Source organism: Rhinolophus sinicus, linkage group LG01 (assembly GCF_036562045.2).
Source record: "Rhinolophus sinicus isolate RSC01 linkage group LG01, ASM3656204v1, whole genome shotgun sequence".
Taxonomy (NCBI): Eukaryota; Metazoa; Chordata; class Mammalia; order Chiroptera; family Rhinolophidae; genus Rhinolophus; species Rhinolophus sinicus.
In genome coordinates this window covers 70362977-70389731 of record NC_133751.1, presented here as the reverse complement: position 1 = coordinate 70389731, position 26755 = coordinate 70362977, and positions in this window count along the sequence as shown.

Sequence of the window (26755 nt, the reverse complement as noted above, 5' to 3'; positions counted from 1 at the left end):
TTATATTGGTCCAGAAAGTCACAAGGCAAGCCCATATTCAGATGATGGGGAAATTTATTCTACTTATTGGTAGAAATGGCAAGTCACATTGCAAAGAGAAATGGACACAGAGAAATGTCATTCACTGAAGGTCATTGTTGTAGCAATCTAACATACACACCAGATGAACAACCTGAAACTTATAAAAGGATTCGAGTTTTCTGGCTCTATTTCATGCATGTTGTTATTAACATTTATTCACCTCAGAATCTATGCCCTACAATGGTATGTTGCTTCTATTCAATTAAGGAAAAGTTAATATGTAAGTGAAGTAAGAGCATAATGAATAAATAATCAATGGCGCCCAGGACCTTGGCTTAAATCCAGATTCCTCCTTTTTGACCCATGACTACCACCTGCCATCTCTCTTTCAAGGAGAAAACCACAATAATTTTCTGAATTTTTGGTGGCGAAAACTGAATTAGAAGCAGAACTTTGAGCGTCTCTGCATCAGTCAGGGACCTTCACTTAGGTTACAGAGGAGACCATTCACTTTGCAAGATTATGGGAATGATCCCATTGATCTATGAAGGGCCTCCTGTTAGTGGATTTGAAATGTTCTCCAACCTCCATTCTCTGTACATATGTCTCTCCTTAATATTCCAAAGAATGTAAGTTACATGAGTTTTGGTATGTGTGGGTTACAATTGACTCAGAAGGACTTTCTTGCCAATAACAACCTGGAAATGGAATATCCAGACTTGATAGGCATCATATAGTTCTTCAGCATTGGAATGAAAAGTCAGAGTTCTGTCCTTGGAATTTCTTAACCAAAAGCTGGGAGTAAGTTGACCCAATAATAAGCCACAATAACAACAGAAACAAAAGGTATAAAGGCAAGGAAAGAAAGGAACTGGCAATATCCTTAACTCCTGATTTAAGCTAGGTGCTGAGGTATACACGTAATCTACGTGCTGTCACTTGGTTTCAAAGCTACCAGTAAGACAGCTACTTTAACCCCAGTTTTATAGATGACAAACTATAACTCAAACAGGTTAATAACTTGTCTAAAGTCACACAATAAATAATTGGTGGAGCTTGGGTTTTCACTAAAGTTTGCCTGATTCTGATGTCCACATTCTTTCCATTTCATCAGATAATAGTTTCATCTCCACAAATAGTAAAATCTCATGAAGAAAATTATATTCTCCATGTTATGCAGGGTTCTTTTGTTCTCTGTTTCATAGTTTAATTCTTGTGTTTTATGAATTCTTGAATCCATGATGATTTAAAGTACAAAGACTGTCATGATATCCTTGACTCTACAGACCTTTACATTTTATCTGCCCTTGGAGTGTTTCTTTTCCTCCCTTTTTAGCAATTGGTGATCAGAGCAGAGCAAATATGCAAACATTGATCATTCAATTTGCTTAATGGTTAGCTGCTTGGAAAAAAGATAAAAACAATTGCTAAAACTAATTTACATTGTATTATCCCATCTACGACTATTCTGGAAAATAGATGGTCCACATGCCCTGACTACCTTACATCCCCTCCTGATTTTGAAAAACAATTCTCTTTAAAGAAAGGCAGCACAAAAATCCGGGGAATTCAGTTAATATAAATGTGAAAAATCTCAGAAATTTCTTTCTGTGGAAGAGAAAAGTTCACCTTAAGAAAACTTAAAATGATTTTGCTTAATATTGCTCACAATTTTAAGCAAACTAGCTTAATTTTAAATTTAAGGAAATTTTAATTTTAATTTTAAATTTTAAGGAAACTAGCAAAAAATTATCTTTATTACTTTTATGCTTCTGTTTAATGCTTATTCAGGCTTCATGCTCAGGCTGTTTAATTAGTTCTCATTTCGTTTTTTTAAAAAGTGAGGCATAAACCTGGGTAGTGATTTTATTTCTAGTTTATAAAATTGCTTAGTTTAATTATAAATGCATTTGTGTCTCATTATAATTTGTGTATTTGAGATAGTCACACTAAATCTTTGCTCAGTTTCAATGTAAAAAAAAAGTGTTTGTATTTTTCTATCTTGTTATTTCTCCTATGTCCCTAAAACGGTGCTCACTGACTATGGACTTTATTGAGAGAGAGGAAGTGTGCAATAATAGTTGGAATGGTATTCTGTAGAGTACTTACCTGTGCTCGGCTCTCGAATAAGTCTTCTTATACCTTAAATAATTGAATACTTGCCATACCCCTGTGGGATAGCTACTATTTTTAACCCCATGGGACAGACAAGGCACTTCAGGTTCAGGGAAGTTCCATCTATTTTCCATAATAGTAGTAGATGGGACATTGACCCAAAAGTCAAACAAATATCAATGATGGACTTAGGACTGGAAACTTGTTTTGTCTCACATAAAACTGTACTCTCAATGGATATACTTGCCTCTCTAGAGGTTTTTGAAATTATGCTTTTAATTTTGAAATACCGTGTTTCCCTGAAAATAAGACCTAACTGGAAAATAAGCCCTAGCATGATTTTTCAGGATGACATCCCCTGAACATACACCTAATGCATTCTTTTGGAGCAAAAATTAATATAAGACCCAGTCTTATTTTCAGGGAAACATGGTAATGATAAGTTCACATGCAATTATAAGAAGTAATACAGAGAAGATCCTGTGTACCTTTTACCCAGTTCCCCATTTATATCTTGTAAACTGTAGTACAGGATTACAAGATACAAACATTGGACCAAGATATCAACATTGACACAGTGAAGATGCAAAACAGTTCCATTACAATGATCCCTCCTGCTACCCTTTTAGAACCACAGTTACTTCCCTCTTGCCCCCATCCCTAACTCCTGGAAGTTACTAATGTTCTCCATTTGTGTAATTTTGTCATTTCAAGAAGGCTATATAAATTGAATAATTCTCTATATAACTTATGTGGACTGGCTTTTTAAGCTCATAATGATCATGCTATTTTTTCCCTCTGACCACAATCAAATGAAACTAGAATTCATTAGCAGAAAACAAACAAACTAACAAACAAACAAACAAAAAAAACCCTGGAAATTTCACAATTGTGTGGAAATTAAACAACACACTGTTAACCACAGTGGATCAAAAAGAAATCACGAGGAAAATTAGAAAACATCTTAAGACAAATGAAAACAAAACAAGACATATCAAAACTTATGGGGTGCTGTGAAAGCAGTACAAAGAGGTAAGTTGATAGTAGTAAATAAGTCCATTAAAAATGGTGAAAAAAAAGATCTCAAGTCAAGAACCTATCTTTACACATCATGGGACTAGAAAAAAAGATGAACTAAACTCAAATTTAGCAGAAGGAAGGAAACAAATATTAGAGTAGAAATAAACCAGAGAGTAGAAAAACAATAGAACAATTTAACAAAACTAAGAGTTTGTTTTTCTTGAAAAGATTGACAAAATTGACAGACTCTGTCAATTAAGATAAAGAGGGAGAAGACTCAAATATCTAAAATCAGAAATGAAAGAAGAAACCTCACAACAGGGATCGTATGCCACAGGGGAAGAAAGGGGAGTACAAGAAACTACTCTGAAAATATTATATGCCAACAAATTAGATAACTTAGAAGAAATGGATAAATTCCCAGAAATGTACAACCTACCAAGCCCAACTCATGAAGATACTGAAAAAATCTGAACAGACCTACAATCAGTAAGGATTCTGAATAAGTAATCAAAATCCTCCTAACAAAGAAAAGCCCAGCATCAGATGGCTTCACTGGATAATTCTACCAAAAATTTAAAGAAGAATTAACAGCAGTCTTCCTCAAACTTACAAAAATTTGGAAGGGAAGGAACACTTCCAAACTCATTTTATAAAGCCAGCATTGCTCTGTCCTGATACTAAAGCCAGAAAAAGATACTATAAGTAAAGAAAGCTATAGACCAATATTCTTGACGAATATTAGTGTAAAACCCCTCAACAAAATAATAGCAAACTGAATTCAACAGCACTTAAATGATTATACACCGTGACCAAGTGGGATTTATTTGTAAAATGCAAGAATACTTCAACACACAAAAATGTATCTAGGTAAAACACCACATTAACAGAATGAAGGACAAAAATCACATAATCATTTCAATTGATGCAGAAAAAAATATTTGATAAAATTCAATACCATTTCATGATAAAAACATTCAATGAGCTAGGAATAGAAGGAAGCTACTTCAATATAATAAAGGCCACATATGACAAGACCATAGGTAGCATCTTATTCAATAGAGAAAACCTGGAAGCTTTTCCTAAGATCAGTAAAAAAGCAAGGATGCCCATTCTCACCATTTCTTTTTAAGATAGTACATGGAATCTTAACCAGAGCAATTAGATAATAAAAATAAAGGCATCTACATTGGAAAGGAAGAAGTCAAATTATTTCTGTTTGCATATGGCATGACCTTATATGTAGAATACCCCAAAGATTCAACAAAAGTTAGAATTAATAAGCAAATTAAGCAAAATTGCAAGATACAAAAATCAATGTACAAAAATGAGATGCATTTCTATGCACTAACAGTGAACAATCCAAAAAGAAAATTAAGAAAACAATCTGAATTACAATAGCATCAAAAAGAATAAAATGCTTATGAAAAAAATCTGAGGTAAAAGATTTGTACACTGAAAACTGCAAAACATTGTTGAAACAAATTAAGGAAGATGTAAATAAATGGAAAAACATCCCATGCTTTGTATTGGAAAACAGTATTGTTAAAATCTCCATATTACCCAAAGCAGTCTATAGATTCAACGCAATTCCTGTCAAAATCTCAATGGCAATTTTTGCAGCAATAGAAAAAAGCTCTTTTTAAACTCATATGGAATATCAAGGGACCCCAGATAGCCAAACTATCTTGAAAAAGAACAAATTTAGAGTTCTCACATTTCCTGATTTTAAAACATACTACAAAGCTATAGTAACTAAAACCACTATGGTACTGACATGAAGACATACATATAGACCAATGGAACAGAATAGAGAACCCAGAAACAAACCTTTGTGCATAGGGCCAACTTATCTTTGACAAGGGTTTTAAGACTACACAATGGAGAAAGGACAATCTCTTCAACAAATAGTTTTGGGAAAACCAGATATCTGCATGAAAAGAATGAAATTAGATCTTTACCTTACACCACATACAAAAATTAACACACTTCTGGTCAAGATGGCAGAGTAGGTAAATGCTGTGCTCACCTCTTCATGACCATAACAAAATTACAACTAGACTATATAACAAACCCCTATGAGAACCACACAGAGGTGTGGGTGAAGTGGAAGTCTGCTGGAAACCCAGGTGTCTTCTTATAGGGCCCAAGCACAAACTCACAAACACTCACCCTCAGCTCCAGCAAAGGGACAGTAGTTTATAGAGCACCAAGGACACATGAGGAGGAACTGAATTGTCTGACTTCAGGGCAAGGGCTGGAGGTCAGCTTTCTCCAGGACTGAAGTGCTGGCACACACCATTATTCCTTTGTTGAGCCCTCCCTTCAGAGAGCTTGCAGGCAGGTGCCAAGTCTGAGTCTCCATTAGCCTGGTTAATATCACATTTGTCCCACCCCTGGTGATTCCCTGAGACCCTGCCCCACACAACTCTCGTGTCCAGCCCAAACCTCTTTCAGTGGCTGTTCCACAGAAGTGATTGGCCTCAGCCCATGCTTCAGACTCTCCTAATATCTCTCAAAGGTCCACAGACAATTAGCAGCTGGCATCAGAGTGTCCTGTACCTCTTGCTAGGTGGCCCCAAGCCCGGCACTTCTGGCAGCCAGCTGTGGTTCACAGCATAGCCTCTCCAAGAGACCCCCAAGCCCAGCACAGGAAACTACCAACCACAGATCCTACTAGATGGCCCAAAGATGGGCACAGGCTGTAGCTGAACTTGGCCTCCAGTGGAGACTCTTCCAGAGGCCCCAGAACCAACACACCCAGTGGCCAACTTCAGACCACATCAAAGCACCACACAATTAGTTCCACAAATGAGTAAGCCAAAAGGTGGACTTGGTAGGCACCAGAACCCCACAAAACCTAATCCTGCTCCATGGGGGTCAGCCCCCACACAACAGCTCATCTGTTGTAGTCATGGTCAGTCCTCATAGCCAGTCAACTTGAAGGTCAGTCACACCTACTGACATGACAGCAGCAGTCAAGGCTCAACAACAACAGGAGGGCACACAACACACACAAGGTACAAGCCTAGAGCACTCAGCTCAGTTGACGGGAGCGACTGTGCCACTCAGATCATTAGGACCGTACTACATAAGGCCACTCTGTCAATACTGAGAGGCATAGCAGATCTACCTAACACATAGAAACAAACACAGAAGCAGCCAAAATGAGACAAAGAAACATGTCCCAAATAAAAAAACAGGATCAAACACCAGAAAAAAAAAATGAAATTGAGACAAGTAATCTATCAGATAAGAGTTCAAAACACTGGTTGTAAGGATACTCCATGAAATTAGGGGAAGTATAGATAAACTCAAGAAGAACATACACAAGGGACAGAAACCATAAAAAAGAACCAGTCAGAAATGAAGAATATAATAATTGAAATGAAGAATAATACATTAGATGGAATCAGCAGCAGATTAGATAAAGCAGAGGATCAATTCAGTGATTTTTGAAGACAAGGCAGTATAAAACACTCAATCAGAACAGCAAAAAGAAAAAATGAATTTAAAAAATGAGGGTAGTTTAAGGGATCTCTGGGACAACATCAAGCGTACCAACATTTGCATCATAAAGTTACCAGAAAAAGAAGAGAAAGAAGAAGGAACTGAAAACCTATCTGAAAAACTAATGATGGAAAACTTTCCTAACATGATGAAAGAAATAGACATACAAGTCCAGGAAGTTCAGAGTCCCAAATAAGATGAACTCAAAAAAGCCCACATCAAGACACACCATAATTAAAATACCAAAGCTTAAAGACAAAGAGAGAATCTTAAAAGCAGCAAGAGAAAAGCAGTTAGTTACCTGCAAGGGAGCTCCCATAGGACTGTCAGCTGATTTCTCAACAGAAACTTTGAAAGCCAGATGGGATTGGCACAAAATAGTCAAAGTGATGAAAAGCAAGGACCTACAACCAAAATTAATCTACCCGGCAAGGCTATCATTTAGAATTGAAGGAGAGATAAAGAGCTTCCAAGACAAGAAAAAGCTAAAGTTCACTACTGCCAAACCAGTATTACAGGAAATGTTAAAGAGATTTCTTGAAGGAGAAGGAAGGGAAAGGGAAGGGGAAGGGTAAGAACTGAAATACAAAATGGCAACAACTACATACTTATCAATAATGAATTTAAATGTAAGTGGATTAAATGTTGCAATCAAAAGACATAGCAAGGCTGAATGGATAATTAAACAAAACCCATACATGTGGTGCCTACAAGAGAACCACTTCAGATTTAAAGATACACACAAACTGAAAGTAAAGGGATAGAAAAAGTTCATACAAATGGAAATGAAAAAATCTGGGGTAGCAATACTTATATCAGACAAAATAGACTTTAAAACAAAGGCTATAACAAAAGACTAGAAAGGATATTTCCTGATAAAGGGATCAATTCAACAAGAGACTATAACCCTTCTAAACATTTACTCACCCGATGTTGGAGTACCTAAATATATAAAGCAAATATCGATGGACATAAAAGGAGAGACCAACAGTAATACATTCATAATAGAGGACTTTAACACCCAATTTACATCAATGGATAGATCATCCAGACAGAAAATCAACAGGGAAACAAGAGTCTAAAATGACACATTATACTAGATGAATTTAACTTGATATTTTAGAACATTTCATCCTAAAGCAGCAGAATCTATATTATTTTCAAGTGCACATGGAATGTTTTCTGGGACAGACCACATGTTAGGCCACAAAACAATTCTCAATACATTTAAGAAAATTGAAATTATATCAAACACCATCTCTAATCACAACAGTATGAAATTAGAAACCAATTACAAGAAGAAAACTGAAAAACACACAAACACATGGAGGCTAAGTAATATGCTGTTAAACAATGAATGGGTTAACAATTAGATCAAGGAAGAAATCAAAAGATACCTTGAGACAAATTAAAAAAACACAAAAAAACGCAATGATTCAAAATCTATGGGACACAGCCAAAAAAGTTCTAAGAGGGAAATTCACAGCAATACAGGCCTACCTAAAGAAGCAAGAAAAAACTCAAATAAACAATCCAACCTTACACCTAAAGGAACTAGAAAAAGAAGAACAAACAAGCCCCAAGTGAGTAGAAAGAATGACTTAATAAAGATCAGAGCAGAAAAAAAAAAAAACAGAGTGTAAAAGAATACAAAAGATCAATGAAATTAAGAGCTGGTTCTTTGAAAAGATAAACAAAATTGATAAACCCATAATCAGACTCATCAAGAAAAAAGAGAGGACCCAAATAAATAAAATCAGAAATGAAAGATGAGAAGTGACAACTGACACCACAGAAAGACAAAGGATTATGAGAAAATATTATGAACAATAATATGTCAACAAATTGGACAATCTGGAAGAAATGGATAAGTTCCTAGAAACATACAATCTTCCAAGACTGAATCAAGAAGAAAGAAAATATAAACAGACCAATAACTACTACCAAACTCAAATCACTAATCAAGAAACTCCCAACAAACAAAGGTCCTGGACTACATGGCTTCACAGGTGGATTTTACCAAACATTCAAAGGAGGATTAATACCTGTCCTTCTCAAACTATCCAAAAAAATTCAAGAAGAGGGAAGGCTCTCAAGCTCATTTTATGAGGCCAGCATTACTCTGATACCAAAGCCAGGCAAAAACATTACAAAAAAAGAAAATTATAGGTCAATATCTCAGATGAACATAGACCCAAAAATCCTCAGCAAAATATTAGCAAAATGAATTTATCAATACATGAAAAAGATACATGATCAAGTGGGATTTATTCCTGGAATGCAAAGTTCATTCAATATACATAAATCAGTTAATGTGATACACCACATAAACAAAATGAAGGATAGAAACCATATAATCATATCAGTAGATGCAAAAAAAGCATTTAGCAAAATCCAGCATTCATTTCTGATAAAAATAGTCAGCAATATAAGAATAGAGGGAACATAACTCAACATAATATACGCTATGTGTAACCCACAGCTAACATCATATTCAATAGTGAAAATCTAAAAAAGTTTTCCTTAAAATCAGGAACAAGACAAAGATGTCCACTTTTATTGCTTTTATTCAACATAGTATTGAAAGTTTTGGCTGTAGCAATCAAACAAGAAAAAAAAAAGTGTCATCCAAACTGGAAAGGACAAAGTAAAACTCATTATTTGCAGATGATATGATATTATACTGTGTTTCTCTGAAAATAAGAGCGAGTCTTATATTAATTTTTGCTTCAAAAGACACATTAGGGCTTATGTTCAGGGGATGTCATCCTGAAAAATCATGCTATGGCTTATTTTCTGGTTAGGACTTATTTGGGGGGAAATATGGTGTATAGAGAACCCTAAAGGTTCCACAAAAAATTATTAGAACTGATAAATGAATTTAGTAAAGTATTAGGATGCAAAATTAATATTCAGAAATGAGTTGCATTTTTATACACCAATAACAAACTATCAGAAAGAGAAATTAAGAAAACAGTCCCATTTACAATTGCATCAACAACAAAAAAAAATTCTTAGGAGTAAATTTTACCGAGGAGGTAAAGGACCTGTACATGGAAACCTACAACTAATTGAAGAAACAAATTGAAAAGAGACTAATAATTAGAAGCATATATCATGCTATGGGACAGGAAGAATCAACATAATTAAGGTGTCCATACTACCTAAAGCAATCTACAGATTCAATGTAATCCCTATTAAAATACCCATGGCATTTTTTACAGAACTAGAACAAATAATGCTAAAATTTATATGGAACCACCAAAAAGTCCTGAATAGCCAAAGCATTCTTGACAAAGAACAAAGTTGGAAGTATCATGCTACCTTATATCAAAATATAGTACAAGGCTATAGTAATCAAAACAGCATGGTACAGGTATAAAAACAGACACATCAATGGAATGGAATAGAGAGCCCAGAAATAAATCTTTACCTCTATGGTCAATTAATCTATGACAAAGGAGGCAAAAATATACAATGGGGTAAGGACAGTCTTTTCAGTAAATGGTATTGGGAAAAATTGAATAGACACAGGCAAAACAAAAAAAATGAAACTAGACCACATTCTTTCACCAAATACAAGAATAAAATAGCAATGGAGTAAAGACTTAAATGTAAGACCCAAAACCATAAAACTCCTAGAAGAAAACATAGATGGTAAACTCTCTGACATTGCTCTTAGTGATTTTTTTTTTTTTTTTTTTTTTTTTTTGGAAATACCTCCTCGGGCAAGGGAAGCAAAAGGAAAAATAAGTGGGACTACATCTAACTACATCTTTGCAGAGCAAAGGAAACCATCAACAGAATGAAAAGACAGCCTACTGAATGGAGAAGATGCTCGCCAATCTTACATCCAATAAAAGCTTAACATCTAAAATATGTAAATAACTCATACAACGTGATACCAAAAAAACACACACAAGCCAATTAAAAAAGGGGCAGAAGACCTGAATAGATATTTCTCTAAAGAGGACATACAGATGGCCAATGGACATATTAAAAGATGCTCAGTGTCACTAAGCATCAGAGAAATGCAACATAAAACCACAATGAGATATCACTTCACACCTGTCAGGATGGCTATCATCAATAAATCAGCAAACAATAATTATTGGTGAGAATGTGGAGAAAACGGAACCCTCATGCACTGTTGGGGTTGCAAATTGGTGTATCCACTATGGAAAACAATATGGAAGTCTCTCAAAAAAGTAAAAGTAGAACTATCACATGAGCCAGTAATCCCATTTCTGGGTATTTATCTGAAGAAATCCAAAACAATGATTCGAAAAGATATATACATCTCTGTGTTCATTGCAACATCCTTTACAATAGCTAAGATATGGAAGAAACCTAAGTGTTCATCAAACGATTGGATAAAGAAGATGTAGTACATATATAGAATGGACTATTACTCGGCCATAATAAACAATGAAATCTTAACCATATGTGACAACATGGATGAACCTAGAAGGTATTATGCTAAGTGAAATAAGTCATACAGAGAAAGACAAATGGCATATGATCTCACTTATATGTGGAATCTGAAAAAACAAAATAAATGAACAAACAAAACCAAAATAAACTCAGATATGGTGAACAAACTAATAATTGTCAGATGGGAGTCAGGTTGCGGGGCTGGGTGAAAAAGCGGAAGGAAGTAAGAAGTACAAATTGGCTGCTACAAAATACTCATGGGGGTATAAAGTACAGCATGGTGACTATAGTCAATCATATTATAATAACTACGTATGTTCTAAGGTGGGTGTTAGACATTGTGATAATTGCTTCATGAGTTATATAAATGTCTAACCACTATGCTGTACACCTGAAAGTAATATAATATTGACTATCAACTGTAATTGAAATTTTTTTTTAAATTAAAGGGAAATTATCTGAAAATGAATTAAAAGCCAAAAAGTAAGACCTAAATCTATGGGATACCTAGAAGAAAATATGGAGGGAAAGCTTCGTGACATTGGCTTTTTTTTTCTTCAGCTTTTTGAGATGTATCAGCTCAAATAGTTGACAAATATCAGCTCAAATGTGTCGTTGAATAGCTTGAGGTTTAAAGCTCAAAGAGGCTTTCTTAAAGTTAATTTTCTTCATCTCATCTTGAGGACCTTTGCAATAAGGGATATTGCACTGTTTTAGAGGGAGGAAAAAAAAGGTAGGAACACTTGTACAGAGTCAGTGATTGTCTATGAGGACTGTATATACAGAGATCTCCTAACAAGCCTTAGAGAAAAACTCACCTTGACCCAAACAATACATTGTTGGCTAATTCAACATCCCTCTCAGTTCTATGATCACTCAAATATTGTTGAGATTTCACCTTGCATATTATATCTTAATTTAAAAATACATTTTTATTGAGAGAATGTATCATTAAAATGAGCAAATTTATGATCCGTTTCCTTTTGCTCCTTGCAGAACAATCCATTTTAATAAGAAATAGCTGTGAAACTACTGTCCGCTCATGTAAATGAGAGGTGCACTTATCTTCATTCCTCACTGTGATTACCTTTTATTTATTTTTGAAGGCTTCCTGAGTTTCAGCTTATTGTTCAATTGGGAATTGTATCTATTCTATTCAGAGCTGTATTTTAATTTTCAGATTCTGAGCTGACATTATTTCTGATTTATTTTGCTGTGCCTTTTTGCTTTGGTTTTACTGAATGTAATTTCCGTTTGTTTTTTTTTTCCTGTGCCTGCTAGAAATCACTCCAACTATGAAATCCTTGTGTTTCTTCTATCCTTTCTTGCTTCCCATTCTAATTCTCAATAGAAAAACCTCTCTTGGACATGAAAAAAAAGGGAATTTTGTGGGATAAATTTTTGCTTATATTGTTATTTTCATGCATGGTTACTTTGGGGCTTCAGTGACGGGTACAAGAACAACAACAACAAAACAGTAGAAATCAAATGAAATTACCGGTAGCTGCTAGGAATATGAAGTGATGACAGAGTATTTTCTTCCATGCTGTTTTTCAAAATAACTTGGTGTCCAGAACATTACAACATGTGTCAAGAATGACTCATTGAAAGTCTGTACTTGAATGGGATAGGAGCTTGAAAATGAGTAGATACTGCATGGCTTAAAATTGTATACTATGAGGTGCTAACCACCTTTTGGAAAATACTATCATGTTCCAAAACAGTAGTTCTCAAATGTCATTTATGTCTTCCCTTCCCAGCAATCATGACCTGCTCTGTCCTTCACTTGCCCTCACTGTCCCTCTATCAGATACAATCTTTCCTCCTAGAATTCTAGCACATCCAAAGATGAGAGATGTGTGTGGTGGAGTCCACAAGTAGGTTTCCAAAAACTCAATGATCTACTCTGTTCATGTGAAGTGGGGATTTCTAGCGTCACTCTGAACTCCAGCTTATCAAGAGTATGAAACTAGAAGTTGCGTTTTGCACCAGCATCTTACAATGAAACAAAGTCGAGTTCCTGATCTGAAGTACTAAGTGCACTTAATTCTATATGTGCGAATACTTGTACTCTGAGCCACATAAACTGACTACAGTCATGGCTAGTCTGATTTAATCAACTATCTGCCTTTCTACAGTTTATGAAATTGTATAAAACAATCTGTGTCATTGAAATTAGCCCATACAGGGCCGGCCTGGTGGCTCAGGTGGTTAGAGCTCCATGCTCCTAACTCCGAAGGCTGCTGGTTCGATTCCCACATGGGCCAGTGGGCTCTCAACCACAAGGTTGCCAGTTCAACTCCTCGACTCCTGCAAGGGATGGTGGGCTCTGCCCCCTGCAACTAGCAATGGCAACTGGACCTGGAGCTGAGCTGCGCCCTCCACAACTAAGACTGAAAGGACAACAACTTGAAGCTGAATGGCAAGCTCCACAACTAAGATTGAAAGGACAACAATTTGACTTGGAAAAAAGTCCTGGAAGTACACACTGTTCCCCAATAAAGTCTTGTTCCCCTTCCCCAATAAAATATTAAAAAAAAAAAAAATTAGCCCATACAAAATGGAACCTAGAAGAGAGAATTTCACTTGCCAGTGCTGCATATGGCTATTAAGTTACCTCAAATCTCGTTCTGTAGCTTAGATGCTCTATACACTTGGGATGTTTGTATTTCATCCCTCTTCAGTCAGGGCTATCTCATTTTTAAGGAACAGAGATCCAGTCAGATCAAGTAAAGGTGTGGGGGGCATTGTAAGGATACAGAGCTCACATAGGGATCTGAGGGTTGGAACCAATAGAACTGGGCCATGTGGAAATAAGTCACCAGGAATCAAAATTGCTTCCTCTGTTATGCATGGCCTAATGATCCACCAGCTCTGTCCTTCTCTGCACATACTATCTACACTCTTTAAATACTCATTCTATCTTATTTATCAGCTTCCCAATGACCCCTTAAATTGCTAAGATGACCTCCAAACTTCATGATTTTCATACTCTAATATTCACCATTGACTAACCACATACTTTGTATTTTAGCTTAAAATATTAAGAGAGAGAATCTTATGCAGTTCCTCTGCAAAAGCCCTCAGGTGATGCTCATAGTCATGGTCATGGGTGGGTAGCCTTTGGTTGGGTTAGCTATCTATATCCCACCAATTAGAGCCTTGGGGTGAAAACACATAGTGCAGAGTGCTGACCCTGTAGGAATTGCAAGGAGAACAAGCCCACTGACAGAGTTTTAAGTTCCCACCCCAGAGTGTTAAGTCAGTGGAGAAAAATACCAGAATTGTACTATGAACACCATAAAAAGCAATAGTGCTATGAGCGTTTTGTGTTGAAATGATAGAGATGCACTAAACATCATGATGGGCAAAGGTGAACTTTTCACCCATGGCATAATTAAATTTTCAGTGGTTTGAAATGGATATTTGTATTTATTACGCCTCTCCAGCATGCATCCAAGGGCAGAAGATAGGATTATAGCTAGAAGTTAGGCAGAAGTAAATTTTAAGGAAGAGCATCACATAAAAAAAAAAAAAAAATCCTCACATTTAGAGTGTTTTAGGAGCTAAATGAGCTGTCTCATTTAGTAGTCAATTACTTGTCACTGGAGGTATTCACATTCCAACATCGAAGGAACATCTTCCAGTTTGAAGATAATCTGTAACTTTGAGCTAACTAATCTTTTAAAAAACAAATGAATTATTGATAAAGATTTGATGCTCAACACTAAAATGATATTAAAACTAAAATTGTTGGTTTTTTTTTCTTGCTGGTGTTCAGTGTAGTAGGTGAGCTAAATCATTCTCTTGAATTGAGGGCAGCTCATTCTGGTTGTGGTAGCAGAGGAGTCAGAGGTGTAAGGTTAGTGTCCTGTGATAAGCACTAGGGAATCTCATCTATATTTTACTTAGCAAAAATCATCTCATGTCCATATCAAACCCTCAGGTCAACAACACAGAAAATCAGCATTTTAGACCAGTTTAAAAGATCTTGGTCTTGAAGTAGCCCCTATAAAGGATCTACTTAAAGTGTAGCTGACAAATTACAGGTAAAAGAGACAGGGCTAAGAGGTATCTATTCATTTCTCTAGATTCTTTAAGCTTTATTCTTGTGTAAAATAAGATCACCGGGATGCTATATACCAGCACTGCTATATCAACTTCCCTCAAATCTACCTTCATGTCAGAGTTTATGATGTTGGATTTTTATTAAATTTTGATATAAGGAGGGACTATTTGAAGATTATTTCATGTTCACCTACAAAACTTATTTTTCATTGTGCCTACTATATTGCTTACTTTTTCTTATATGTTGTAGAATGGAAAACCATTGTCCAGGAATTTAGTGCCATGAAACTGCCTCCCCAACTAATATTGTGGGATTCCTTTTATTATAATTATACATATAATAATGCATTTAATGTTACTTTGACTACTATGAAGCTGAGAGATAAAGTAAGTGTTGAACTGCAGTAATAATCTCATCCTAAGTATGAATAAAATTATCCTTTTTCCCCTAAACTGTTTTTTTAAATATTTGTTTTAAGTACATGCATGTGAATCATATAGCATTCTTTTTAGAAGCAGATAAAATTTAAATGAGTAAAAGTGAGGGAGTAAAGGAGACAGCTATTGCGTTAGTTAATAAAATAAAAAATTCCAAAGAATCCTTGATGTTTGAAATATGGGTGCTTTTGCTAGTCTGACCTAACGCCCCTCTTTCTTTGCCCTGTTAAATGTGCTACAGTAAATTATCAGGAATAAACTTCAAAGGGAATGTAACTTGGAAGGAAACACTCTTATAATCCCTATACTTATTATTGATAACATAAATGTATTTATTTACCATGGAGACTTTAAAATGCAATCTGTAGTGCACTGCCAGCAAGGCTGAAGTTCCATCTGAAGTAAATATCTCCTTTATTACAGTTTGAGATTTTATTCCACATCGTCTATTTTATTTATGTATTTATAACTACGGTTCCTACATGTTTAGTCTTGCCAAGTGTTGCACTTTATTCTAAGCATTGATTCTTATTCTTAGGGGGTGAGAAGTAGGAAAGTGTTTATGGTGGTACCTTGGACAGAATCACCATATTCACTCTTGTATTGACCTTGGAGCATAGCCATCCCCAGATGAATAAAAATAAAAAAATAAAAATCCAAAAATGCGCACAAATTTCAGTAATAGTAGTGACTTTCTATAAAATGGTATGTTTTGCTTCACACTCACAGTAGGAGTGATTACTTTTGATGCCTTGACCACTATTGTACCCTTGGCGCCTAACATGATGGTATATTCTCAACAAACATTGTAATAGATGGGCTGACTGAAGTACTGATGAAAAGGCATATTTCAGTTTGTAGCAGCAGAAGCAGAGTAAGATGAAACTGGTTTTAGATGGATGGTGAGAAAGTTAAGTAATGGTGAAGGAGTGTTTAGGTCAGTAGGAAGAAGTACCAACCAGGGGTAGGTTCTTTCTTGCCGAAAGTTATTAATTATCTAATTTTCGTATACCATACGTGTGGGGACATAAGTTACAATTGCTTTCTTTCCCATTTATCAAGCATAACCACACAAGCATATCTTTAATTACGGTGGTGATAACTTTATTGTATATTGTCCAAAGCTTGAAGGAAAGTGCAGCCACTAAAATGTGCACTGATTAACATAATTTGTGAGAGTAGGAGATCTGTCATAATTCTTTCTTTAACCACCCTGTGCCATCAATTTAAAAACAAGAATACCAATTTTTTTTTTAATATGCATAGATTCTGCTGCTAATAATTCCCAATGCCCTAATTGTTGGTGTGGGCTTGTTACCTAGGTCCAGGAGACTTAGCCTCAGCTACATTTCCTACCCATCTTTTCTAGATGAGGATTTTCTTTGTTTTGTTTTTGGCTTATTGTCCAGCCCCAGATGCTGTTTTCTGAGCAGCTTGGTGGGTGGATCTAGTTCTTCTATAATGTGAAGAAACCTGGAGTCCTGACCCAGTCTTGCTCCTTAAGAGGCATGCAATTTGAGCCACGTGCTTTTAATCTCTGAAGACTTTCTTCACCTAGAGAGAGTAAAATTATTAGAAGACCAAATAAACTAACATATGTGAAGCACTTTAAGAACCAAAAGGAGTTATTACAGAGAAAGGAGCAGCTACTGAGGGGTGCAAATGTGTACCCGGTCACTGGAGATTTCAAGGCAGATACGTAGGGGAGGTCTAGTCCACACAAGCATTTGTGAGGGTGCAGTGTTGCTTTCTCCTTGGGAAATGAGATGGAATATCGTGGAGTTTGCTGTGCCATTGCCTGAATTGCTCACCTGTCAGTGAGAAGGGCAATTGTAGTCTTACTGCTTCTTCCCCGTCTTGTGAATGTGAGAAAATCCTCTATTATTCTGGACTAACCAGTATTGATCACCTGATGATTCCTGCCATTCACTGTGAACCAACTAACAGCCTGGGGCAAAAATAAATTAAGAGGAAGATAATCAATGTTTCTCCAAGGGAAAAGATGACCACAGCCTATGCGAAGATCTGAGTTTTTAGAAATGATAGACCTTTTGTTTTTCTCTACCAGAGACTTTTATGGTTTAGAAATACTTCCCAGAAGAAATGAGTTCCATAGAAGGACTTAGCAGATTCATGATTACCTCCCACCATGTGGTTTTCTCATGTCCCCTGCCTCCTCCTAAGTTGAATTGTACCTTCCCACACTGCAGTGTTTTCTGTGCACTTACTTCACAGCTTAAATAATGAATGATGAATGATTTAAGATGATAATTATTCTTTGAGTGCAAATATTAAGAATAAAGGTGACGATTATCCAAAAGAACAGGAATAGCAGAGCATACCAAGACTAATATTCTTTTCATGTCATTTTTCCTCTTGCTGCTTTTTTTTTTGTTTTGTAATTTATTTTTTTTTGTCTGAATCACAGTCTCTTTATTTAATTAGGATGTTTGCAAACTACTGAAAAGCATGGAACCTCAAAAGATCATGATGATCTAGGAGATGTTTTCTATGTGAATACAGGAGAAAAATGGGTTAGGGTATTCAGCTTTAAGATGAATTTCTGAGGAATAAAAAACCCTCAAACTATTGAATAAAAGTTCATTTCAAGATTATGCCTACTTTAATAATTTTAAAAATTAAATCATGTATTCTTATTGCACATGAAATATATTTTCTTTTATGTAAACTCTGCTCATTCCACATATATTTGTTGAATGCTGTCAGGCACCCAGGGCTGCTCCAGGTAGGACCCTTCTTTCATTTACAAATTTCTGAAGAACCCAGGTCAGGCAGGCTGTTGGACCCTCCTACTCTCTGGACATTCAGCAGAATCAGCACCAGAGCCAGACTTCCATGCTTTCTCATGGAAATTCATTTGTAGTGAGATGGAGTCATTCCCAAGATGGGGGAGCTGGAGCACAAGTGTTGGTGGGAAAATGTAGGAAAGTAGACTCTTGATTAGAAGGAAATGTGCTATGCCTCCTCATACTGCTTTTCCTTGGGGAAATACAAATATGCTGTTCTTTAAAACAGTTTCACCATCTCGCAGACCACCTTCTTTCCCACCCTTCACTCCCAGTTTTTATTCTTTCTCTCCCTATTGTTTCTCTCTCCTTCCCTTTCTGCTCTCATCTCTCCCTTTCTCTCTCTGCCTTCTACCGCGGGCTCGCTCTCCCTCCTCTATGCCCCATAATATATTTCCTTTTATCAATAAGGAGTATCTTGAAAGCTAAGGTGAAACCAAAATCTGGCTTGGAGCCCAGACATCACTTTCTGAACTGACAGGTTCTGGTAATAGGGTACGGTTTGCAATTATACAGATCATTGCTTCGACCTGGTGCAAAGTCAACCAGACCACAACACAAAACAAAAAGGCTTAATTTCTGCAGCTTCCAGAAGGGCTGTGAGTAGTGCCACAGTATTTATTCACTGACCTGCCTGCTGTGCTGGCCAGTTGGTCTGCTCTTCTTCAGTTGAAGCCCCTTGATAAACAGCTCAGCTCATTTGATGTTCCCCTTGTGATCTTTTGCCTTGTAAAGTAAAAATTTTAAATGTTCTTATTATACATGTTTCTTTTCCTCACAATCTCCCCCAAAATGATTTGTACAAATGAAAAAATAAACCTCTGAATGGTACAAAGCTCTATAGTCTAAATATCTGATTAGCTGTACGTTTTGCATCTTAGCATCAGCTTTGATAGCATTTGAAAAAGCACTTTCTAATCTTTCTTTGAGTAAAATATCTCCTTGCAGTCTACTTTAGCATGTAATCTGTATAGAATATGGCGGGGAAGATGCTTTCTTTCAAAATATATTAAGACCTCCTAATCACTTTCAAAGTAAAATGAGGGCAGGAACTCAAATTACATGAGTGTGTTTGTCACCCAGATAAGGAGAATGCATGGTCTGTAATTAAACCCCTTAGTACAATTCACTTTGACTTTCTCAATTCAGCTTGTCTGGAGGCATCCATTTTTTTAAGCTTTGGGGAATTAGAAATTCAAATGAAATGTGGGAGAGGGAGGGGGAGCTCTCCAGTGACACTGTTCCACATTTCTGGACTCAGCACTCATGGGGGTGGGGAGAGAGCTGCATTAGAGTCAAGAGAAAGGAATGAAAGCATCCTTCAAGCACGAAGGAGTGGATAGCCTGCCAGCTTGCAAAGTCAAAATGGGAATTATTGAATCATTTGTAGTTTTAGGATTTACTTGTAGATTATTTATGACCTAATGACATTTCTTTTTATTTCTTGTTTTTCCAGTTTCTAAGACAAAAAGGAAAAAGAAGAAAGAAAAAGTTTTTAAGAGAAACACTTAAATTGATTTGGCTTCATCATTCTACATGGTCTACCCTTTCTTTTTCCCGTGTCTTGAGAATACAGATAATTTCACTTCAGCCTTACAGTGCGCCATGCTGGGTTTCTCTTCTCGGGAGTAGCATTTCTAGTGAACATGACTTACACATCTTTCTGTCCTCACTGCATCCCTCCTTTACAGCTTGCATTGGAGCACATGTGTATCTTCTACATACTAGGACTTCCTCACCATCTTCAACCTCACTTTTTTTCTCATGCTCAAGGTAAACATCAACAAAGCAATTAAAAGGTGATTTGGGGAGCCCCGAGGCTTCTGACGATGGGCATACTCCCTCCAGTGTCTCTGTTCTTTCATTGAATTTCTTATTGCTGTGCTCCTGAAGTCACTCATTGCTGTGGGGAGTCAGGAAGCTTCTTACCTTTGGTGACTGAGGATTGATTTGGGAAAGGAAGAAATGGGAGAAGGTAGTTGTATTTGTTTCCTAGGGCTGCCATAATGAATTATCACAAATTTGGTGTTTTAAAACAATACACATTTATTCTCAGACAGTTTTGAAGACTAGAAGTCTGAAATTGAAGTGTCAGCACGGCCTTGCTCCCTCTCAAGACTCTCAGGGAGGGTCCTTCCTTGTCTCTCTCAGTTGCTGGTAGCTCCAGGGATTTCTTGGTTAATGGTAGCCTAACTCCAGTCTCCGCCTGTCTTCATATGACCTTCTTGTCTGTATTCCTCTGTGTCCTCTCTTGTTCTTATAAGGACATCATCTATCACTGTATTTAGGGCCCATCCTAAATCTAGGATGATTTAATCTTGAGATCCTTAACTAACTTCATCTACAAAGATAGTATTTTCAAATAAGGTCACATTCTCAGATTCCAGGTAGACATGAAATTTTGGATGACACATTATAATAGTAGAAGCACGGAATGCAAAATCTGGAAGGATAGAACCTAAAGATCATCAAGTCCTACCCCTTTTTATGCAAATTAAGTAGCAAAAGATGCATCACCCAAACTTATACAAGTTGTTAAGATATAGAAAAAAAATATTTCACCTTAGATGCACTAGGTTATGTTGAGAGAAGAGTGGATTTTAGCGGGAAGGAGAATGTAGCAGTTTTTTTAATTGACTGCAAATTCTTTGACACTCCTCCCAGTGAGAACTGAAGTCTATGTCTTCTCCTCTGAGTATGTAGGGACTGCTTTGTCCATTGGAGTATGGTGGTGATGATGCTCTGTGACCACTGACCTGGGCTCATAAAACATGAGGCAGCTCTGCCTTGTTCATCGTGACATTCTAATTTGCAGACCTGAACCACCATGTAAGAAGATTGACTACCATTAGGCCACCATGCTGTGAGGACGTCAAGTCACATGAATGGACCACATGTCAGTGTTCTGGTTGGCAGTCCAGGCACCCAGGATGGATCTGTCTGCATTCCTCTTTTCAGCCATTAATTAGTCATATGTTAAATGTACTTGTGGGTCAGCTACTCTTCTGGGTCCTAGGAATACAAAGACTCTGTATACAAGTGTAATGTGTACATGTGACAAGACAGCATTCCTTTTTATGCAACCAACATTCTGTAGGGCCAAGATAGACAATGAATATATGAACAAATAATATTTGGGTAACGTGAAGTGCCTTGAGGGTAATAAGGTAATGTGAAAGACGATGTGTCCATACAGGGGTGTTTAAAGAGTGCTCAGGAGGGCCTCTTTTATGAGGTGACTTTTGAGATGAGTCCTCAATGATCTGGGGAAAGACCCACAACATCAGCTAGCATAGCTTGGTGTCTGCAGGTAGTTGACCTACTTGAAGGTCAAGTATATATAAGATTTTCCACTCGTATGAGTACTTCTTAAAGTCAAGTTGTGAACTTGTCCTGGTTAGGAATCACCGTCGATTCTAATACTTCTTAGTGGTAAGTACTCCAGTAAAATAAAAGTTCCCAATTCTATTATGGGCAGTTAAATTCTGAGTAGGTGAAATGCTGGTGTTGATATTGTACTTAGACACTAAAGTGCACCCAGGATCCATTTTTTAAACAAAGTTTATAATTAAGCCCTAAATATCATTCTCTATAAAAGGGATTGCATTTATAATGCATATAGAAAAAAAGATAGCACTAATCACCCTCTATAAAGAAAGCAGACAGCAATTAAAAAAACAGATGAGTTAACAAACAAATGCATACGGAAATATGACTGAATAGACACTCCCAGATGAACTTAGGTAAATGTGATCAAACATTTTTTACATTATGTGTCTGATAATTTAGGTATCTATATTCTTTGTAGGTCAGATTCTCTAACCTACCTCTTAGTTATATTTGTTATCACCTACTTTTTTTATTCCTGAGTGAAAGTACCTTTTTTTTTTTATAATTGTGAACTTATATTTCTTAGAACTTTATCTGTGGAATTTTTTGAGATTTGTGTTTAAAATTTTCTTACCAGTGAACATTAGTGTTTGCTTCTGCCAACCAGGGAACAGTTTAAAGCAAGGATCAGCAAACATTTTCTTTTTCTTTTTCAAATTAAAGTTTATTGGGGTGACAATTGTTAGCAAAGTTACATAGATTTCAGCTGTACGATTCTGTATTACATCATCTATATATCACTTTGTGTGTTCACCACCCAGAGTCAGTTCTCTTTCCATCACCATATATTTGATCTCCTTTACCCTCATCTACCACCCCCCCTCCCTTTACCCTCTGGTAACCACGAAACTATTGTCTGTGTCTATGAGTTTTGTTTCTTCAATTTTTTTTTTTGTTCTTTTGTTGTTTTCAGTTTTATATACCACATATCAGTGAAATCATGTCATTCTCTACTTTTTCTCTCTGACTTATTTCACTTAGCATTATAATCTCAAGATCCATCCATGTTGTCACAAATGGCACTATTTCATCTTTTCTTATGGCAGAATAGCATTCCATTGTATATATATATATATATATATATATATATATATATATATATATACATACATATATAACACAACTTCTTTATCCGGTCATCTATTGAAGGACACTTTGTTTCCATGTCTTGGCCATCGTAAATAATGCTGCAATGAACATCAGAGCACATACATCTTTATGGATAAGTATTTTCACATTTTTTGGGTACATACACAAGAGAGGGATTGCTGGGTCATATGGTAATTCTATTCTTAATTTTTTGAGGAGTCTCCACACTGCCTTTCTGTTAGAGGGCCACAGAGTAAATATTTTAGGCTTTGTTGGCTATATAGTCTCTGTCACAACTACTCAACTCTGCTGTTGTGTTAAAGGATTTATAGACAATATGTAAACAAATGAGCATGACCATGCTCCAGTGAAACATTTTTGGACACTGACATTTAAATTTCATATGCTTTTTGTGTGCCACAAAATATTTTCTTCTTTTGATTTTTTTCAGCATTTAAACATGTAAAAACCATTTTAGGTCATTGACTATACAAAAAGCACATGGCAGACTAGATTTTGCCATGAACCATAGTTTTCCAACTCTGGTTTTAAACTAAATTTTTAGCATGAGGTTTTTTAAAATCTTACAATCAATGTAAATTTTGGCCGTAAGTTTGTGTGAGGGCAGAGTTCTGGTCAAGATTTCAGAGGAATCATTTTCTTTCCCCCCTTTTCCCAGATCAAAGGCCAAGACCAATAAGTATCCTACCACATATCTTTGTGAGGCAGTTTTTTCCTAGTTTACCCACAGAGGCTTCCAGGGCCTTGGCTTGATACAAAGGTCCCTGATCTGAATTCCCATGATTCCCATAGCTCAGGTGGTCTGCTGGTGGTCTACTGAAGCCAAGTTCTAGGTCATTAAGGTTGAAACAGGACAAATGCTGATTTTTTTATTGCTGGATGACAAATTCTGATAGTCCATTTATGGATTTAAGATTTCTTCTTTATTCTCACCCCTAAGGACCATTCTTACTTTATATCCAGTTTAGTCATGCATAAAAAACAAACAAACAAACAAACAAAAAACATGTTGCTCAGAATATTTAGGTGTTCTGCATACCTAAAAATATTGCTCCAAACAGAAGCCTTTTGGGGATCTATATGCTGTGTTTTTTCCAGTATTCTGCACTGGTGTATGCTTCATGCTACTCCAGGAGGTTGGCTGTGCTTAAGCACAACAAAGTTGTGGGAGAACAGGGAACTTTTGGAGGACTTGTGAATTCTAGAGGGGAAACAAGGATAGGGTTAGCAAGAGATAGGGTGTTTAAGAAGTGAGAAACTTTTAGAGAAGACACAAGTCCTGAGACGTGTCTGAGGACAAACAGGAAGTGCTAAATACTGAAGTGGCTAAAGTTACTTTCTCACTGCAAGAGCCTTCAGAAGTAAAGACAGTGTAATATTTGTATGGAAAAAGAGGGAAGATAATTTTGCATCAGAAAACAGAGCATCAAATAGCCTGGAGGGAAGAAGGAAGGCAGCAAATTCAAGACATCGTAAGATGAAGTGTAGTGGAATTGAGCAATGTATTTTCAAAGATGGAAGGATATGAATACTTGCATGAAATCAGAACCACTTTGTATATGCAAACAAGCAAGTGATGTGATGAAAACTATGACTTAGGGAAGATGAATCCTGTAGCACAAAGCAAGACAATTTGAGTCATAAAGAAATTGGTTGCAAAGAAGACCAACTTAGAGACTACTGCAATAATTGAGATGTGCATATTGAAGAATTTTACCTATGACAGTGGTGGTGGAAGTGAAAGGAACAGGCACATCTGAGAAACATGAAGAGGAAGGTCAACAGAATGAGATAACTCACCAGAAAAGGGAGAAAAAGTGAGAAATTCAAGATAAAAGAGAGCACACAAATTCCAACATGAGTTCTAAAGTTTCTCTTAGCTCTGAGTCAACCTCTAAAGGTATAATGTCAAAGCTCATTCTGTGGGGAATCAGGTAGATTCTAAGATACAAAGGTTTCAAAGATTCAGTTTGAGTTTTATGTTCATTTTTTCCATCCGAATTGAGAGAGTGGAGAGTACGGTTTTCTCAGAACATTTGTGTCTTTATATCTGAGCATTGACAATGGTGTGAGCAGGCTCCCTGTGACATTTTCCATAGTAACACAACCACCGAGCTTCCTTGAAAGCCCTTGTGACAGCTGAGCCAAATGATGGTCTGCACACTGCCTTCCCACCAGCACACTGATCGGTGAGTCAGAGGTGGCGGTTACTCACAGCCACACAGATCAGACGAGAAAAACTCATTTTGTATGAACCAGGGTTGAAAATTGAAAATGTTCTACCTTAACTGCTTTTCATGCTTGACACAATTCAGTAGCTATTCTTTCTGACAACGTAATCAAGGTTAGTGGTGGGCTTGCTTAAGTGTTTTGTTTTGCCTTCTTTATTATGAAGATGTTGTTGCAGTTTCTAAATAAATGATCCCAAGAATAACCTTTTGGATTGGCAATGCCATTTTTCAGAAGGAGGCAGAATAGCCTTCCCACTTTATGTTGTAGTACCTTTCTGTGCCCTAGGTGTCAGTTGCCTTTTCAGAGAGCATAATTAATTTATGAAATAGATGCTCTTAGAGGCAGAGGTACAAACTGTAGCTAACTGTGTAGTTGAGAAGAAAATAGGCAAGAAAGTAGAGGGAGGCAGTTACACCAATGAGCACGAGTACAGTGCAGCTAGAAATAACATGAGAAATTTTGTCTCCACCAGGGAGGTGACCCCCACACTTCATTATGCCCCTGCTGAGACATTTTTGGAAGAGCCACCTTGAATAAATAATCATTTCTTACTTTACTTCTTCATAGGAGTGAAGGAAATATAGAGGAAAGGAAACATATTCCTTTCTAGAGTGCGAAGGCCTAGAATTTTGATGGTGGAGCTCTAACAACTGAAAAAGTTGTTCAACATGATAAAAAGGAATGAACCTTGGACTGGAAGTCAGAATCTTTGGTCCTATGCTGGGTTCTGTCTCTAATTGTAACAGTTACCATTTATCAAGTACTCACTGTATCAGATTCTGGGCTAAGCGCTTTTCATGCATTATCTCATTTGATCCTTTTCACGCTTCCAGTAGGAGAGTACTATTCTTATTTCTGTTTTAACAGATCGAAAAGTTGAGACTCAGGAAGGTTAAGTAGCCTACCCAAGTTCCCACAACCAGTTGATGCTGGTATCTAAACCAGTGTGTAGGACTCTAGAGCTGGAGATCTCAATCACTGCTTGCCCAAAGAGTACTGGGCCTTGGAAGATCCATCCAACCACTGAGCATGAATAGTATTATAACATGAGGAAACTGGCCTTGGTGATTCATAAGATTGCTTCCATCTTCAAGACCTTATCCAACTCTTTCTTCTGAAGGATGGAGTATAAAGAGGTGACATGACATAAAAGATTAAGAATACTAGGTTCCTCTTCTTGAGAAAAGCCAGCATTAGAGACCAGGCAAATTCATTTTGGGGAAAAAAAAGTCAACAACAACAATTGAGTAGTTAAGTCCTAGTAAAATCCTGGAAAGATTTCTAAAATATTGAATGTTGGTATGTCTTGGAAACAGAAAGGCAAATCTTAATTTTGGAGAAATGACTTATGAGGGATTGAAATACATTATTTTCCTCCTTAATAACTGGATACTAGAAGACAGGGCCCGAAGCAACAAAAATATTCCATTTTGAGGGATTTCCAGGTCATCTGCCTTCATTCTGGGATCTTCAGCTTTCTGAAATCTTTTCATCTCATTTTATGGTGGATTATTAAATATTCCCTTCTCCGTACCGAACCTGAGTTCAAAACTAACCAAAAAATCATTAAGGCCTGTAGGCAGGAAACCTCAGAATTAGATGAAAATCCA